This window comes from Pinus tabuliformis, chromosome Q (genome assembly GCF_031772625.1).
Source record: "Pinus tabuliformis cultivar Carrire ecotype Pingquan chromosome Q, CPIR1, whole genome shotgun sequence".
Lineage (NCBI taxonomy): Eukaryota > Viridiplantae > Streptophyta > Pinopsida > Pinales > Pinaceae > Pinus > Pinus tabuliformis.
This window is the reverse complement of record NC_142296.1, coordinates 411881875-411903060: the sequence shown is the minus strand read 5'-3', so window position 1 is coordinate 411903060 and position 21186 is coordinate 411881875.

Below are 21186 nucleotides of genomic sequence, written 5' to 3'. Positions count from 1 at the left end.
TTTTTTTTTTTTAGAATTTCAGACACACGTTAACAGGTGACTTAGTTTACACCCAAGCATTCAATCTTAATCAGTTCTCCATTGCAGCAAAGGGCATGCCTTTTGAGGTTTTAAGTTTTAAGTTCATGTAATAACAATCCAAGTAATGTAATCTCTGTAGCAAAATGTCTTTCACTTAATTCACGAAAATGGAATGTATCCACAAATTCAAATTCAAATTCAACATATAAAATATAAGAAAGATGATGGGAGAATGAAGTTGTATAGTTTTTTTTTCCAGAAGAAAAAAAACCAAAACCAATATTTGTATTAGAGAAAACTATGTACATATCACCAGCTACATTACAATCATCTCATAAATGTCTTTCAATAAATATAAAATATATATATATATATATATATATATATATATATATATATATATATATATATATATATATATATATATATATATATATATATATATATATATATATATCCATAAATTGATGACCATCCTAATCCTCCATAACTCCTAGTCTTATCAGTTCAGTAATTTCATAACATTGTCTTATGATAAACATTTTCACCATCCATTGCCTCATTATTATTGTTCATTTTTAATAGAATCTCTTCTAGTTGTGATCTGATATAATCTAGTTCATCATCTATTTGTTGAATTTTGGTCCAAAGGTGTTGCATGTTATTTAATATATGAGATAGTTTTTTATGCATGCTTCTCAAATCATGTTCATACTTAACTATTGTTCCCACTATGAGCCATGAGAGTTTGCACTACCACTGTCAAGATGAGAAGTTGACTTGATCTTAAACATAGCTAAAATCCTCTACACCCACAAGAAAAGACAATGTTACACAATGACTAGGTCCAATAACGACCCTAGGCACACTAAATAACAAAGAGAACCATAATAATAGATTGGAAATAGGGACTTTAGAGTATATTATCCAAATCTCCACCTTGAAAGTTAGTGCAACGCATGGTAACTTAAGATTGATTTATGTCCTAAAACCTCCAATCCAAAGCGAGAAGGAGCACAAAATTCGCCTCTAAAAGACTAGGAGAATACTAGTGCATGTAAGGATCAAGTGAATAAGAGAGATGATAATATAAATCTATTGAGCTTATCCCCAGACTAGAGCATCCATAGTTCTAAAAAAATCCAACTACACAGAGACAACATGGATAGAAATACAATTACAAATGAAAATAGGGACTCGAAATTGGACTATTGATCGTCAAGGAAAAATTAGATGAAGCCATAAAAGTCATTACCTTAGTCACCTACCTAATTTCCTATGCTTTCCCCCTATCCTTTGGCTAGAACTCCCATCCTTCTTGAGAGCTCAACCTCATTTTCTTTGACATCTTCCACGCTTGCCAATTCATGCCCATGCCTTCACTTGATGAGAAACATGCTTCCACCATAGCCACATTGTCCTGAAGAGCATTCAACCTCATCGCCACATCATTTCCAAGTGCCTTGGAATCTTTAATCACCATGCCATTGACACTACCATGGCTAATGAAAGGCAGAGTTTTCCTCTTAACCTGTGCACTCCCACACCTCAAACGATTTGAAGGTTGTCATAATATATATATATATATATATATATATATATATATATATATATATATATATATATAATTTTATTATGGGAGGGGGTCATACCCCCTTACCCCCTCCAAAATAATTCTCCAGTTTTTTATTTTACACCTTGATTGGCCATAAAATCAGCCTTGGAATTGTTTCCTCTCAAAACCTAGGAGTATTTTCTCCTTAGGATAGAATGGTACCAATGGTAAATTCTCTTGAAAATTTGGTGAGGTTTCATATTCATAGGGAGTGTTCCAGAGTAAATATGGTGAATTATATTGGGAGAGTCTCCTATCACAATTTCATCGCTCACTCCAATGCCAACAAACCCTAAGAATACCTCAATTCTTCATGATTCTCACGATGAAAAATCACCCCCGCTCCTACCACCCTAATTACAATGTTTCATTATTAAAAATATATACTATGATGAAATATATATTTATGTTTCATAAAATAAGTTTTTTCTAATTATTTTAATAATAATAAAAAGAATCTACTTAATTTTTTTGGAGTCCTCATATAATTTTTTAACAACCATAATGTTTTTTTAAGTCTAGGTTCTGGAAAATATGTGAAATGTCTAAGGTTTTGAGTGGAGCATATAACTTTAATGTTATTAAAAATATATTAACCTTTGTGCTATGGTGTAGTTCATTTGGCTACAAAGTGCATTATCCCCAACTCACTTTGTGTGTTGTGTGAGGGCAATTTAGGTATGTCTAGAGATCTTAATAGTAGTATACAAAATTGACCCCATATCATGTAAATATGAATCCATCCTAATTACTTATATATGTTTATGTATGTGTATATGCATATTATAATAATTATTTCAAACTCCACATCTTCCACTAAAATCTTAGGTTAGAGTAGACATTGCTTTGAAACTTTTTTTGAAATCAATTAATGCTAGAAACGAAGCTAGTATTAATCTAACATTAAGGCGAACATTAAATGTTTTATTCTCAACTTGTAATATTGTGATTATCCTATAGTTTATAGCATATTTATGACAACAATTTAATGTATTACACGAAGTTCGATACAAAATTTGTGCCCAACAGAAATAACCTAATCACATGAACACGGGGTTGTTGAGGTTGGGCCATAGGCTGGCCTAGAAGGTTAACTATTCTAGTCTGAAGAAACTACCTCATTTCTTTTGAGTCTACATTAAAATGAATTGACACTCTAGGCCTCCTTTTCGTCCTTATTTCCAAATTTCCATCTTTGTTCCCTCTCCCTCTGCCTCTATTTCTGTTAAAGAAAATAATGTTGGAAATAACCATAATAGTTAATATCATAGGTGATAAAATCTAATAAATCTAAAATTAATGAATTAATAAATTGTATGATATCAATAAACATATAAAGGAATTAAATAAAGAGGGTACCGTTGCTTGGCAAGCGACATAATTAACAAATATGTGAAGAAGTTAGGAATTCTCTTAAAAAGAAAATGCAAGAGTCTAAATTCCTCTCTCTCTCTCTCTCTCTCTCTCTCTCTCTCTCTCTCTCTCTCTCTATATATATATATATATATATATATATATATATATCCCTTTCCTCTTTTTCATTCTGATAAAAACACAGAAATGGAACAAGAATTTGAATTACACGAAGAGAGCCCATTTTTTCAGTGCCTAGTGTGTGATGGAGGGCACAAAGCAGAGAGGAATTGATATGTAAATTGTAATGCAAAAAGACCTTCATGCTCGTTTGAAAGAGAATGTAAGTTTGGCAACTTATCCCTTTAATGAATTATTAAGAAAGTAGTGCACTAATTATTTTTAAGGAAAGACACTTTCCATTTTACAAACAAAGATTGGAAAATCTGAGAAAACAATCACCAACCTTTTATTTTATAGACAAAGAATGAATACTTTTAAAGGGAGGTCGAAATTATTGTGGGAGAACGCCCTTTGTTCTCATTTTTTATATATTTTCATTTAATTGTAATTGTCAAGAGCATGGTGTTGACGACCGATAGTGGTATGAATTACAATAATGAAAAGAGATGTATCATTTTGATAGAATTTAAATAGACACGATATTTTTTTTGCGCATCGACATAATTGTTGGAAAGGAAGAGGAACCAAAACACAAATTTCACACACAAAACACACGAGTTGTGACTCTTCTGTTGATCACACAAAACTTGATGATTACAATGAACCTAGTGAAGGGTATTTAACCTTTTCCAACTAGCGACTCACCTAAATAACTTGCCATGCAACCACACGCTAAATTTGACTATGAATTGACTCAACTTGACTCAACACTCTTTTAAATGAGTCTCTAATTTTAGATAAATCACCATGCGGGAGTCAATTAGCTATTTTAACACTCCCCCTTAATTACGACCGCTAAACTAAGACATGACTCATGACAACTCAAACATGCCTGTTGGTTTATGTCTCAGCTAGACTTACAACATCCAAGTTTCTTCTAGGAAAGTAAAACACATCTTTTGCTAGTGACTTATTAAATATATCTGCGAATTGATCACTAGATTTACAAGGCTTCAAGTGAACTTCTCCATTGCTCACAAGTTCTCTAATAAAATGATATCTAGTATCAATATGCTTGCTCTTTTGATGAAACACATTACTCTTGGATAGTGTAATCGTTGAGGTGTTGTCACAATATATTGTTGTTGATCCTTGTTGTTTCTGCTTGAGTCCATCAAATACTCTTCTTAACCACAATGCTTGACATGTTGTTGTTACATATACTACTTCTGCTGGTGAAAGTGTCACAACGGACTCCTTCTTAGATGCCCATGAATCACACCTAAACCAATATGGAACACATAATCGGAAGTGCTCTTCCTATCATCCTAACTTCCTGAAAAATCATTGTCTGTGTACCCAATCAAATCCATCTTCTTTATGCTTCCATAAATTACACCACAATCTCTAGTTCCTGCTATGTATCTCAAAATTCTTTTTCCTACACTCCAATGTGTGTATCTTGGAGTCTCCATAAATCTGGAAATCAAACTCGCTTCTTGCATAATATTTGGTCTTGTAGCTATGAGATGCATGAGGTTTCCACCCAATCTTTTGAATAGAGTTGGATTGACATATGATCCTACATCATCCTTGCTTAAATTTGTAACTGTTGCAACTGGTGTAGGGACATGTTTGAAATTCTCCATCCTGAATCTTTTCAACAAATCTCTAGCATATTTATTTTGGCAAATAAAAATTCCTTTTTCAGATTTCTCAACTTCTATGGAAAGAAAATATTTCATGAGACGAAGATCTGTCATCTTAAATTATTCATCATGGTTGCTTTAAATTCATCCAATTCAAAGTTACCTGTATAAATAATTCATCAACATATAAGCAAACAATCAAAATCTGTCCATGTTCATTTACCTTTGTGTGCAAGGTAGGCTCAATGTTGCCTCTACAAAATCCATTCTTGATCATGTAGCTGTCAATTCTGCAGTACCAAGCTCTAAGCACTTGCTTGAGTCCATAGAGTGCTTCCTTAAACTTGTAAACTTTATCTTATTTACCTTCAACTTCATACACTAGAGGCTACTACACATAAATTTCTTCTTCTAGAATTCCATTCAAGAAAATTGATTTCACATCCATCTTATATACTTTCCACTTGTTCTAATTTGTTGTGGCTAGAATTTCTCTTACAATATCCTATCTAGCTATTGATTGCTCTAAGAATCCTTTTGCTACAAGTCTAGATTTAAATCTATCAATTTCACCTTTCTCATTCAACTTTGTCTTGTGCACCCATTTCACGCCAATGAGATTTTTGTCCTTTGGCAAATCAACCAAATCCCATGTATAATCCTTTTCAATAGCTTCAATTTCTTCATCCATGGCTTGCACCCAATTTTCATTTCTGATTGCTTCTTCAAACGAATAAGGTTGGAATGACAACAATGAAAACTTTGAACTAACATCCAAATCATCATAAATATATTTCATACTTCTCATCTTTCTCTTACCATTGCTTGATTCATCTCTTCATTGATTATTGGGAGAATCTCGATCTGTTGATCTACTTGAAGATCCATGTTGCTCAGAAAATCTTGGAGTCCTTGTTGGTGTGTCTTTGTTTGGTGTCTTCACCTGTGAGTCTTGTTGCTCCTTTTATGCTACATCATCTTCATCCATCAGTAGCACTTGTGCATCAATTGTTTTGTTTATACTACCATTCCACGACTCTTGTTCTTTGAACACAACATCTCTACTAATTATGGTATTCTTAGTGACAGGGCTATACAATTTGTAAGCTTTTGATTTCTCACTATAACTAGTAAATATGCATTTTTCGCTTTTATCATCCAATTTTCCTCTTAGCTGTTTAAGCACATGTGCATAGGCTACACATCTAAACACTCTGATATGAGATACATTGTAAGACATACTTGACCATGCTTCTTCTAGTACTCTATTCATGACACTCTTTGTAGGAGATATGTTTATCACATAGACAACACATGCAACTGCTTTTGCCCAATACTCATTAGATAAGTTTCTTCCTTTCAACATGCTCCTTGCCATGTTCATAATGGTTCTATTTTTTTCTCTCCGCTACACCATTATGCTACGGTGTGTACCTTCTTGTAAATTGTCTTATGATTCCATCGTGTTTGTTGTAATCATGGAATGCCTTCGAATCATATTCTCCACCACGATCGGACCACAATACCTTGATCTACCAATCACTTTGGTTCTCTATTAAGGCTTTGAATTCTTTGAAATTTGCACAATTGTCAGACTTTTGCTTCAAGAAGTAAACCCAAGTCTTTTTGCTATAGTCATCAATGAAAGTGAGGAAGTAAAAACTTCCACCAATCGACCTCCTCATAGGTCCAACCAAGTCTACATCCACTAGCTCAAGAGGTTTCTTTGCTCTATATGCAACTCCCTTTGGAAAATTTTCACAGTGTTGCTTTCCCAAGATGCAACACTCACAAGTATTAGCGGGTTCTTTGATGGGATGTAATCCTCTAACCATATGTTTCTACTGCAACAATCTTAAACCAGAAAAGTGCAAGTGTCCAAACCGAAAGTGCCATAACCAATAATTATTAGAACAGGCAATTGTAAAAGAACTGACCTGATCACAGTAATTCATAATTAAAGGAAAGAGTTTGTTCCTCGTCATTTGCACCTTTGTTATCAGCTACTGGCTTGGGGTCTTGTCATATATAACACACTCTTGTCCTTGAAAGATAACTTTGTATCCCTTTTGTGTCAATTTACCAACACTTATCAAATTATGTTTGAGACCAGGGACATAATATATTTCTGAGATTGTCTTCGGCTCCCCCTGCTTGGTCAGAATGTTGATCACTCCTTTTTCATCTACATCCATAGTCTTCTCAACCCCAACTTTACCTCTGTCTTCACAGATTGATCCAAATTTGCAACCAAATTCTTGTTACATGTCATGTGGTTACTGCAACCACTATCTAATAGCCCCACATTATCAAAATGTTCATGCATGGTATGGAAAGCTAGGAACACGGAGTTAGTACTCTATGTAATGACATTAACTCTCTGGTTCCCTTGATCAGCTATCCTCTTCTTGCAATCACGAGCATAGTGACCAAATTATTGCAACAATAACATCTCACCTTTGATTTGACAACTCTTTGATTGTTGTTGAAGCTTTTGCAGTTGCTCCAGTTTCATGTTCCTGCTCTTCTCGACCATCTCTTTGACCACCATGTCTTATGCCTCATCCTCTACCTCTCGATCTACTTCTGCCTCAACCTTTGACTCTTGAAATAGAAACTCGACTTTTGAAAGTAGTTTCTAAAGTGGAATCCTTATTTCTGTCTATCCTTGCCTCATGTGATAGAAGTGATCCCATCAACTCATCAAATGTCAATGATGTCAAATTCTTGGCTTCTTCTATGGTTGCTACCACAACATCAAATTTGGTAGACAAAGATCTAAGGACTTTCTCAACCACTATTTAATTTTTAATTTCCTCCCCATAAATTTTTAACTAATTTACGACAGTGATGATCCGATTCATGAAAGAATCGATGTCCTATGTCTCCTTCATCTGCAAATTTTCAAAATCTCTCCATAGATCTGTCTGTGCATTAGTGAGAGCTTGTTCTTCTGCTTCATCCTTAGGTTCTCAAAACTCAACTCGACAAAATCTCAAACATCATGAACTTGCAACATAGTCGTCATCTTAATGGAAACTGGGGTGAAAATTTGAGAAAGCCATTTTTCTTAAAAATATCCTTTATAAAACCCTAAATTGCTAAAAAACTTTATAAGCTTTTTTCAATCAATTTCTCTTAAAATTATTTTATTATAGGTTTTTCAAATGAAAAATAAAACAAACAAACTATATTAAAATCTTTTCCATGCTTTAAGCTTAAAAACAATTTTATAACTTCTTTTTAATAAACCCGAATTTTTTATTAAAAAACAAACAAAACAAAACTATATTAAAATCTTTTCCCATTCTTTAAACTTAAAAACAACTTTATAACTCCTTTTTCAATAAGCCCAAAATTTTGGCTTTACCAAAGAAAAAAAAAATGACAAACTTGAGCCACCCACGTGACATGCATTAACAAAACCTTTAATGTTAAACTCCTTATTGTCACCACCCACGTGACATACAAATTTTCGACCTTTAAAAAAACCGATTCGTATTTGCTTACGAAGTTTGCCCAATTCAATGTAGGTTTTGACAGAAGGGAGGAGCGTTGATCCATAAATAATTTAATTATTCAATGATTTCGCTGCTTGATAATTTTGTAAACTGGAAAAAATTACTGATCTTTTTCACTCGTATCTTTTTATTCAATGACTTTGCTGCACACTGAACTGAAAAAAATTGTGATTCTACGGATATTGTCATCTTTATTTAATTTTGATATTTTTGTTGGAAACGTGTATATTTCATTTTTTTCAACTAACAACTCGCCTAAAATAACTTGATATGCAACTACACACTAAATTTAACTATAATTTAATTAGACTTGAGTAATTTTAGATAAATCTCCATGCAGAAGTTAATTAACTATTTTAACAATGGCGACATATTTATGACAACCATTTAATGTATTACACTAAGTTAAATGCAAAGTTTGTACCCAAAAGAAATAACCTAATCACATGCAAAATTTAGACATCATGTATTCTTGATGGGTTTTCCTTGTGAAACTGTTTTTGTCAGTGATTATGGGTGTGATTATGGGCTCTCCACAGCTCTCCAAAATTCAATGCTTTGGTGCAAACATCATATCTGCTAGATAATCTCTCCTTTTGCATGCATGTATGTATGTTGGTGGTTACAGGCTCTTCACTCTCCTTATGTATGCACCTATGCTTAATTCGTAGAATAGGAACAACATAATTCAATGTTGATTCCTCTATAGAACAACGACAATAGTAGGTTAGAATTTTCATTTTGAATAAGTATTTATTTTTGTTTATAATATTTTTTTTTATTTACTCATTTGTCACCTTTGACTATCACAACACATCATAAGCTACAATGGAAGGTAGTAGAGGCAAAGATAGCTAGCTATGGCCACAAAATTTGAAGCATATTAAAAGGAAAGGGAAACGTCACTTGTTTTATCACCAATATCAAGGGGTAACAAGGATAATTAATTTTTTGGATCAAAATTGTTCAATTAAACACTAGTGCTATGACAACTCTACTCAACACTAAGCCCAATTTAATTCATCTTTCCTCTAAGCTAATTATGCTTAACTTGTGTACTAATTCTTAGAAAATATTGATAGTTGAGGAATATACTAACAAGTTCCAAGTCTTGAAATGGTACATGATAAAAAAATCATAGTCATATGCCTAATGCTCAATTCAATGATGCCACACATAAATGAGGTGAATGAGTGAATGCATAAAATCATACATAATATTTAAAATTTGAGTCTCTTTAATGCATGTATAGGAGATGAAGAGGGTTAGAAGGCATCCTATAATAATAAGTCTAACTAATTATAATTAATATAATGATAATCAATAAGGGATAGTGTAGTGTCCCCCACCCCAACCAGGCAACACCAACATATCAAATACTGCATAACGAAAATTAAATAAAATGCAGAATCGCTCATACTTGGTTAGAGCATAAATTCTAATTTGAACCAGGCTCGTATAATTACTATGAATACAACACTACATGCTAGAATACAATGTTTTTCACATATAAATCAAAGAAATACAATAAATAAGGGAAATGAAATTACATTAATAATCATTAACTAGAACCCTTCAAACTAGAGCTTTAACATAAACACATTAAATAACATGTCAAATATTTATACAATTTTCTAAAAGCATTTAATAATTTATTTGCAAATGAAAGTCTACTAGTTGTGGGCTCTCCATGTTCTACCTAGCCATAAATATGATAGTTCATAAGCTCAATCATTGAGTCATCCTTGAGTTGTGATGGCAGCTCCATCAAAGGAAATGGTAACTGAAACAATATATGTGGCCGATTGCAGTTACAAGGGACAGAGGGGAGCGTTAAACAACCTTAGTGTGAGCATTTTTTTTTGGAATTTCAGACAGAGGTTAGCAGGTGACTTAGTTTACACCCAAGTGTTTAATTTTAATCTTTGTACATGGGAACCGTTCCCAAGAGGTGGGAAACCCGTTCCAATGGTTCCTGATGCTCCCGGGAGCTTTGGAACTATATGCGAACATTACCTTTTCAGCGGGAGCTTCAATGGGAGCTTGGGAAAGTTTCGGGAGCTTTGAAGACTGTTTTTTTTGGAGTTCCGGTGTTCCCTAGGGTTGGGGAATACAAATCCTGTAGAGAAATATACTGAACTACCCACAAAACATGAGCCTATGTTGAAACCTTCGCAGGAAGAAAAACCAAAGACATCTTTAACACTGATATCCTTAATTGAGAAACTGGAGAAATCTCTTGATGGGTTAAGGAAGCGTGTGACACCTTGACATAAGGGCGATATCTGGAATGTCAAGTTGATGAGTATTTCTTTTGTTGTTTATGTATGTATATCACAGAAGATTGTGTGTGCATATTGTATGTGGCAGTCAATGCTTAAACATTAGAGTTGTTTTTTCTCATAAGAATAACTAGAGAAACATGTCAGAGAACTGATAATGAGTGTGTGCATATTGTATGTGGCAGTTAATGCTTAAACATTAAAGTTATTTTTTCTCATAAGAATAACTAGAGAAACATGTCAGAGAACTGACAATGTGTGTGCATATTGTATATGGCAGTCAATGCTTAAACATTAGAGTTGTTTTTCCTCGTATGAATAACTAGAGAAAGATGTTAGAGAACTGATAATGAACTTGACATTTTATATATATAAAGGGGAGAGACTGACTCACGGAGAGAGACACTAAGAGAATTGATCCAAATCGGGTCCACAAAAGATTGTCAAGAACCTTGACTGTATCGAGTTGAACAAATCCTTGAAAATTCCAAAACAGCGATCAAAAACGCCTTGAACCAATGGCAATGGCTGCCAATGTAGAAAGACAAGGACCTCGGTCAAAGCACGCTGACCAAGGCCCATGGAGACTACGTAGGAGGTCAAAGTATCCCCTGGGAGCACCGGATCGAGAAAAGGAGGCAATTTTGATGCGTGATTATCAAAATCGCCTCCTTTTCCCCATCTGGGGCTCCCAGGGGCTACTTTGACCTCTTGCGCAGTATCCATGGGCCTCGGTCAGTGCGCTTTGACCGAGGTCCTCGTTGTTCTACGTTGGCGGCCATTTCCACTGGTTCAAGACCTTTTTTATTGTTGTTTTGGAATTTTCAAGGATTTGTTCAACTCGATACAGTCAAGGTTCTTGACAGTCTTTTGTGGATCCGATTCGGATCACGGCCTCCCTACTGAAAAAGCTTTTGGACCACCAAAATTTGGCTTTCTTCAAGCATTGGCTAAGTGAGGAAATTGTTGTCTCACCTGCCCAATCTCAATCCACTTCGCACTGCTCGGCTTCGAACCTTTAAGCCCAATCCTGAGGTATTCCACCTGTCCACTGCGCGTCGTCCTTACCTTCCTGTCCAGCACTGTGTCTTCCCGTAACTCATTAAGATATTCAGGTAGCAGGTCATCAACAGAAGGTAATTGACTCTGCTCTTCAGGGTCCTCAATCATTGAAGGTTCAAACAACCTCAAGCAATCTGCATTCACGACTGAGTATATGTGCATGTAAGCTGGCAGATCAAGGCAAAAATCATTTTCACCAATCTTCTCAAGTATCCTGAAGGGTCCATACCTGATAGGTTTTAGCTTTTTACCTTCACCTTGCATCTTGTCCTTGTTGATATACAGCCAGACTTGGTCTCCAACTTGAAAAAGATGCTCCATACGATGCTTATCATGCCTAGCCTTGTACTTGGCTTGGCTCTTTTCCAGTTGTTCCTATATTGCCTAGTGGATCTCCTAGATCTGTTCAATGAACCTAGTTGCCCTGTCCACATCACTGTGTCTATCAACCATGGTATCTTTACCAAAGACAAAATCCAAGGGAGACCTTTGTATGAAACCAAAGCAGGTCTCAAAAGGAGATCTTTGGGTAGAAAAGTGTTTGGCTCTATTGTAAGCATGTTGCACATAACACAAGTGTTCATCCCAAAGCTTAGGGTGTTTGCTGCGATATCCTCTCAGTAACTGGATCACTGTCATGTTAACTACTTTTGTCTGGCCATCTGTTTGTGGATGAAAAGTTGTGCTTTTTTTTAACTTGGTGTCCATTAGTTCCCACAGACTTGACCAAAACTTCCCCACAAATTGGGTGTCTCGATCAGATACAATAGAAGTGGGTAATCCAAAATGAACCCATACATGTTCAAAGAATAATTTTGCAGTTTGTTCAGCTGTAATATGTTTACTACAAGGTATCAAAATACACATTTTGCTAAACCTATCCACAACAACATACAGATAATCATGACCTTTCCTAAATTTGGGCAGTCCTCCAAACAAATCCATGGAAATGCTTTCCCAAGGGCGAGAAGGAACTGGCAATGGAGTGTACAAGCCTATTTTTCTATTGTTGGCTTGCTTTTAGCACACATAGCACATCCCTTCACATATCTAGAAACTGTTTCATTCATTTTCAGCCAATAGCAGAACCTTTGCAACTGTGCAACTGTTTTACTTACCCCAAAGTGACTTGATATCAGAGAAGTGTGTGCTTCCCTAATTATCTTTACTCTCTCAGTTTGTGGAATTCAGAGTTTCCCACAATGATATAAGAGTCGGTCCTTCACATGATATTCCAATTCTTCTACTCTTTTGCCTTGACTCGAAGTTGCATATACATCTTTAAAGTCCATATCCTGAGCATATTGTTCTATGTAGCTTTCATGCAGCACAAAATTATGCTTAAGTATGGTAGATGCATTTATAATGGGTCTAGATAACAAATCTGCAACCTTGTTATGTATGCCCTTTTTATATCTGATGACTAAATGAAACTGTTGTAGAAAACCCATCCATCTATAATGTCTTGACTGTTGCAACTTAGTTTGGGAGTGTAGATATTGAAGTGGCTGATGATCAGTATGTATTACTGTTTCTTTGCCCATTAAGTAATGTTTCCACTTTTTCACACTCTGAACTAATGCATACAATTCTTTATCATATGTAGGATAGTTAACTACTGCAGAATTAAAAGTCTCAAAATGATAACATATGGGTTTACCTTGCTGTGTCAACACTGCTCCCATGGCATAGTCACTGGCATCAGTTTGGATCTCAGATGGTCTTTGTAGATCTGGCAGTGCTAGTATAGGTGTTGTACTAATTTTTTTCTTTCAAGGTGTCGAAGGCTTTCTGTTGTTTGCCTCCCCACTGAAACACCTTGTTCAATCCTGTCAAAGCATGTAAGGGAGCTGCAATTGAGGAAAAATTGGAAATGAACTTCCTCCAATATTGTGTTGCTCCTAAGAAGCTTCGTACTTCTGTAGCAGACTTGGGTTTAGGCCAGTTTACAATGATTGCCACTTTAGAGGGATCTATTTTCAATTCGCCTCCCCCTACTATGTGACCTAAATAATTTAGAGAGGTTTTGCCAAATTCACATTTGGAGAGTTTAACATAAAGTTTTTCTCTTTTCAAAACATCTAATGTCTGCTTAACATGCTTTAAATGTTCTTCCCAAGTTTTACTAAAAATCAGAATGTCATCCAGGTACACAATAACAAAATCATCAAGAAAAGGTCTGAGTACATCATTCATTAATCTCATGAATGTAGCAGGAGCATTAGTTAGGCCAAAAGGCATAACCAGCCATTCATACAATCCCTGCTTTGTTTTGAAAGCAGTCTTCCATGCGTCTTGCTCTGCAACTCTGACCTGATGGTATCCACTGTGCAAATCCATCTTGGTGAAATAAACAGCCTCCTTCAATTGATCTAAAAGATCATCTATGCGAGGAAGAGGATAACGATTTTTTATTGTTATCTTATTTAGTGCTCAGAAGTCAATGCACGTTCTCCACGAGCCATCTTTCTTTCTCACCAAAACGATTGGTGACCCACATGGTGATGTGTTAGGCCTGATGAACCCTTTCTCGAGCAACTCCTGCACCTGCTTCTTGATTTCAGCATTCTCTAAAGCAGATAACCTGTACATCCCAATGTTAGGCAAAGGAACATCTTGCTGCAAAACAATATCATGTACTATTCCATTTTGGGTGGCAGACCTTTAGGTTCTTGAAATAAGACATCATACTCTGAAACAATCTTTTCTATATCAGTTTGCTGATCAGCATTACAGCCCTCAAATACATTAGTTTTTTTCAGGTGTCTTTTCATTTACAACCATCAGTAAGAACTGTTTCCATGAATTTATCATTATTTTCATCTGTCCTGATTTTATGAGAGTATAATTATTCTTGAGCTTATGAGCTCTTACAAAGTATTCGATTCCATCTTTAACAAATAGATACTTGTTCTCAGCTCTATAGAAAATAGCCTTTCTATCATACAAGTAAGGACTTCCTAAAACAATTCCACGTATATCCAAAGGAATTACATCTAACTCAACCTCATCTACAAATGCTGACCCAAAAGAAAACTTGAGTTTGCACTGTCTAGTCACTTGTAGTTGTGCTTTGTCATTCAACCATCCTAATGGGTATGGCTTCTTATGAGGTGTGGTTGCTAATCCCAATTTCTTTGCAATTGCTTCAGAAATCAGATTTACTTTTGAGCCACTATCAAACAAAGTATCAATCTTTTGATTTTTGGAAACAACTCGAATATGGAAAAGCTCATGTCTTTTTCTCTCATGTTCTTCATCAATAACAGATTGAACAGAATTACTAGATGCTTCAGAATTCTTAGCTTTTATACTTGTGGTTGCAATGATTGTTTCATCTCCCGAGTCTGACCCCAAATCTTTCTGAATATCTACAGCAGTCTTCTTCTTCTTCTTGCCCTCGGACTTCTTAGGTCTCAGTTTTGGATGCAAAATCCAACAGTGCTCGTCATCATGCCCCTCCTCTTTGCAGTGAGTGCATGAAGCTTTGCCTTTTTGTGTGGTGTTAGCTTTCCTTGCTTTCCACTTCTGCTTTCTTTTCTCCTTTCTCTTGCTTACAGTGGGTTGGGATGGTTCCCCAACTTCTAGATTTCCATTCTTTCCTCTAGCTTCTAGATGAGTAGCTTGTACAGATACCTCATCTATACTAGTGGGATTAAACATGAGGATGGTATGCCTCACGTAGCTATGTAGACCACCAATATACTTCAAAAGAGTTTCTGGTGAGTCTAATGAGATACCCAACATCAATGCTCTCTTTCTGAACTCTTGAGTATACCCTTGCACACTTTTCCCTTTCAACTGCCGAAGAGTTTGCCAACTCATCATGGCTTGTTGCATGTAGGCCAATGAATAGACCTGCTTTTTGATTGCAGCAACAAATTCACTCCAGACAAAGATGGTCTTACCATGCTTCTTCACATCAGCTTGGGTTCTGCCTTCCCGCCAAACTAAGGCAGTGCCTCGTAGGCGTAGGCTTGCCAGCTGAATCTTACTCTTATCTGAGTCTATATTTTGTACTCTGCAATACACAGCAATTTGTCTAATCCAATTGTCCAACTTTTCAGCATTTAGCTCTTCATCATATATAGGCAAATCAAATTTAACATCTAACTTAATCAAAGATGCTTTCTTATTATGCACAGGGCTATTAGGAGGTGTAGGGAAGCTTTCTTCATTTCCCTTTCCTTTTGAGTGGTCATGGAAATGAGATTCATCTTCTTCTTTATCGCTTAGAGCCTGATGAATCTTCATCCTTATGCTTTCTAAAGTCCCTATAAATTTCTTCTACCATAGACTTTATAGCTAGGAAACTTTCTATGAATTGAGGGTCTGGCCCTATAGAACCTTCTTCTGACATTGTCTTCCGAGAATAGACTCTCCCAATTTCAGGATTAGTTTCCACCAACTCTCCTTCTCCTAATTTGAGCTTTGATCTAGCGAGCATTCACAGCTAACCCAACACAAGCTTGTCTAACCTTACAGCCTAGAGCTCTGATACCACTTGATCCGATAATCACCCTATGAGTGACCTCAGTTGAAGATTTATTAAACAAAAAGGTATTACAGACCCATGTGTTGGTGTGTGTGTTCTGTGTTATTGAAACAACGGATCGATCAGATTTCCAATACACAGAAAATAAGTGGAAAGACAGCAGAGAAATACAGTAAGAAACACAAAGACAAAAAAATTTTTTAATAATTTTAATAAGACAGCAGAGAAATACAGTAAGAAACACAAAGACACAAAGACACAATTTTTTCTTTTTTTCTTTTCCTTGGAAATTTCCCATGCATACTGTCGGGAAAGACTACGCAATTCTAGGGAACTAGGCAACTTTCTGGCTCAATGCAATGCGCAGTTTTGGAGATCAGTGAGTGATTGCATAGTTTTTGGGCTAAGTGTTGGGGTTCCTTCCATGACTGTGTAGTTTATGAGCTTAAGGTTAACATCTAGTCTGAACTGTGCAATTCCAATCATTAATGTTGCTTGCCCTCAAGGATTGCATAATTTCTGGAGGTAAGGCCATAACTGTTATAAGACCAATTCGGGGGATTAGCTTATGAGCTAGAAAGATCAACTAGGTGTGGAAAAAGGCAAACACAAGCACAAATTAAAAATATAAGTCTCAATCGAAGCATGAATACCTAAAAATAGTACAAGATAAACTACCGTGCATAGGAAGGAATGCTCCAAAATCAAATAATAGGAAAAATTTTGGAGGGTGTTTGTAGCCGCTACAATAGCAAGTTCATTACCTTAATATTTCTAATAAACATTCATTCAACATGACAAATTTTTCTTTCATGTTGTACAACAAAATCATTCTCCTAGCTGAGTAGACTTTGACTTGCCGCCAGGTCCAAAGAGAGGGGTGATGGAAGCAAATTTCAGGCTTTCGAATAAGGTATCATTGATATGGGCATCATCCCCTAGCTCATCATTCTGGAATGCATCCAGAAACATTACCTCCATGGCAGTCATATCCTGTAAGTAATCATCCATACCAACCTCCATTTGATTGCCTCTATTTCCAACTCGTGATGAAGAACTACTATTTTTGTATTCATTCCTAATGGGTGAATTTGAACGTACTGGGAATTGAATAGGTGGTTGATTCAACCATTATTTTTATGCATCCTCTCTGATTCTTACTCTTAATGCAGCCTTCTCTCGAGTTGACATTGTAGTGGGGTGCTCCAAAAGATGGTAAGTGGGCCACTCATCATCACTAGTGTTAAACACACATGGACAGCAAATAATATGAAAGATAAATCAGTGAGTTCATATTTTTATTAACATCAGATATACATTTATAGTACAATGTGTGACTCTTGGGTTTCAGATCCCAAGGTCTCTTGGACTGCTTAGTCTTTTCGGCTTCCACACTAACCCTTTAGGATTAGGTGTCCAACATTCCCCCCCTTAATCCGAAGGGTTATGTATGAGTCCAAGAAAAGAGCTGTAATACAAAATGTGCAAAAAATACATGGCAGCACTAGGCTGAATGTGCTCTATGAAATGTTGGTATAAAGGGCAGTGGTTTAAGGATGACCACCAACACTGGAACGCTTAGTGCAGTTCCCGGAACTCTTCCAAAACTGGCAAGAAACTGAAGTTTTCTGCTAGAGGAAGTGTTCTCAATCTGTGATGGTTTAAGGATGACCAACAACTCTGGAATGCTTAATGCAATTCCTGGAACTCTTCCAAAACTGGCAAGAAGCTGGAGTCTTCTGCTAGAGGAAGTGTTCTTAATCTGTGATGGTTTAAGGATGACCAACAACTCTGTGATTCCTGGAACTCTTCCAAAACTGGCAAGAAGCTGGAGTCTTCTACTAGAGAAAGTGTCCCAGATTGCCAACTGAAGGCATGTTCAGGCATCTTTGTCTCTGGCTACAACTCTGAAACTGGTGTGGCAGGTTGTGGCTCAGGCTCGCTTGATGTGGCTTTGAAGCTTGTAGATGACCATCATTTCCCCCCCTGTCAGGTACAAGGTGAGAAGATGGAGAAAACTCAACTGCAAGACTGTTCAATACTCTGGAACAAGTTCTAACATGTGTTTGGAATATCTTCTTGGCTGTTGATGCCCATTGCCAAGAAGCGATCCATCCAAGATGAATCTTTGTTCTTGCAGGATGTTTATTTCTGAAGCATCTGTGTGAAGAATGGCTGGTTTTATGACAGTGCTTACATGGATGAAGATCAAAACAGTGATCTTTCAGATGGCCAACTCGGTCACAGTGTTGGCATTTTACGATCTGTTGTTGTTGTTGTTGCGGTGGAAGAGGAGTAGAATCTGGAATAGCTAAAACTGAACTGTCATAAGGAGCAGGTGAACTATCATGAATGAATCCAGCACTCTGAAACTGAATGGGCTTGGCATAGTCTGGAATATGAAAGGAAAAGTCCTTGTTATATCCAAGACTAGTTCTGTGCTTGTTGTGGACAAGCTGTTCCCAAGGTCTGATGATGGGCTTGGGAAGTGCAGACTGAGTTTCTGCATCTGCATATACAATTGCTGCTTTATTTGAATGAACTGTACCATTATTAACATGCTGCTGATGGCTGGTTGTCTCAATGTTCTGAACAAAAACAGGTTCAGAATGGTGTCTATTTTGATGTAGCTCTTCTTGCTGTAGTTGTGATTCAAGCTGCAAAAAATCGATCTTTTCTTGTACATTTTGCAAGCAAGTTTGAATGTTAAAAAGAGTTTCCTTACTGACTTTTACCATCCCATCAACAGTGGAAAAGATTAGACTATTTAATAACTGTAATGCATCATCGATTTGCTCCATTTAATGACAATGTTGCACAAATATCTCACACAATGCCAAATAACCGCAATTTTAAATAATATAAACAGCCCCCAGTTTAATATCACGGTATTGTTCTGCTAACAAAAACCTGTCACTGTAATGTTCTGGACCAAAAAACTGTCAATTTTGAATGCTACTGTAATGTTCTAGATAAAAACCTAGAACGTGTCTTGTCTATCACGGTATTGTTCTGCTCAAAAAAACCTGTCACTGTAATGTTCTGGACCAAAAAACTGTCAATTTTTAATGCTACTGTAATGTTCTAGATAAAAACCCAGAACGTGTCTTGTCTGAACTCTTAAAAAGCACTTTCCAGAGCTGCAAGGCTCCTGGATAGAAAATTCATCGCGACAAAACACAAGGTGATGCTCCGATGTTTGCACATGGAAATGGACTCATACAAAGCACATTATCAAAGTGAAATTCAAGATTCCTCAGGATTAATTACAGTGATACACCACATGCACTTGCAGGTATTAAATGTATAGATCACCCTGACGAACGGATTTAGAGAGGATTTTAGTGATGTGCGGTGACGATAGCCTGGCAGGACTATCGCATTAACTCATCTTTGAAACTCAGGAAACTGCAAATGTTATAATGTAACTTCTCCCTTTGAGAAAGTTGGGCCAGACTATGGAATTGCAGATAGTGTCTTCAGACGATAGAGAGAAACAAGAGAGAAACAAGGTGATCTTCAGGCATTATTATGCGGTGTATTGCAGGTGATTATACAGAAGCTCGGCCTATGCTTTTGGTTCTATTATTGAAGGACCGTCCTTGGAAAAACTCGCACCGCTTGTCAATATGGCATTGAATTTTATACTTAACGCCTTGAAAGATGAGAACAATTAAGTAAAAGATACCTCAGCTTGGACTCTTGGTAGAATCTTTGAGTTCTTGCATGGCCCCGCTGTCCAGTCCCCGGTGATTACTCCGGCAAACCTTCAATCCATTGTTGCGGCATTGTTGGAAAGCATTAAAGACGCTCCAAATGTTGCAGATAAGGTTTGTGGCGCCAGAAATTTGGGTCAAGCCATTATTGTTGGGAACCTCTAACCGATCTCGTGCAGCCAGCCTCACGCTTCCACATTTTCGATACAACGTTGCCCCTTCGAATTGGCAATTCGGACAGACTTTTGCAACCTCGCAGCAGTTCAATTGATTTCGCAATCCTATGTTTTATTTCACTATATTTCGTATTTGTTTTATGACCAGTACCAGAATTCTATATTAAGTTATCCTAAATCGGTACCAAAACTTCTGAAAATAGCTCTGAATACATTCCGAGTGCTTGAATGGCGGCAGCAGAGATGAGCTTGATCATGAATCTTCGTTGCAGCAGCCCGCTGTTCTACCTATTATAGTTGTCACCGCCTCAGCCAAAAGTCGGTGGCTGAACAATCAAACCGTGCAGACTGTAACTTTGTATAGTCTGGTTATGGACCTTTTCATCCCTCTGTAAAGAGTGCGATATATTCTATAGATAGATAAATATCCATGTTGCTGATATTCTTCTTCTCGGCTCAGTGAGCCGAACCGTGTCCCAATGCTCTGTAGATTCGTAAAGGGAACTGTCCTCCCTGGCGGGATGGATGCGTTGAGTTGCAAGAGTGCCAGAGGAGAAATATTATCTGTCAAAGAATTTTCGAATTGTATCCTCCGCGCAACCTCTTTCTCATAAACCAGAATTCAAAAATGTGAAATGTGCGTCCTGAACAATTTATAGACAGCCTTGGGAAGAAGGGGGCGCCACTACTTGCTTCATTCCAACGTCTTCATTAAAATGCGAAATTCAATATAAAATTTTCCTATGAACTTAGGCACAGTGCTGACTGCATGATTTTTGATAGAGCTTATTAAAACAAGCAATGATGACACGATACATCCAACATCAAATTACATAGTCAGACCACTCACTGATAAATGAAGTGTGATCCATCGTCTTGCTGGGAATCTCCTTTATCATAGAAGGACTACGCTTGCCTTCCACCAATCTTGCAGGGCTTTTCCGAGCAGGTTAGTATCCTTCGTCCGCGCCCTCTCACCTTCATATATACTTGAATTAAAACCCCAGGCTTAACAGCGTGACATCTAGCAACAGCAGGTCCTTCTCACGCACATCCTCGAATTTTATAGCCCCTCTTTCCTCACGCACTACACTTCTTTTTTTACTCACACTTGACTGCGGCCGAAGGTGGTTGAAGCGGACCTAAAGGACGCCTGCAGTCAAATCTTCTGCC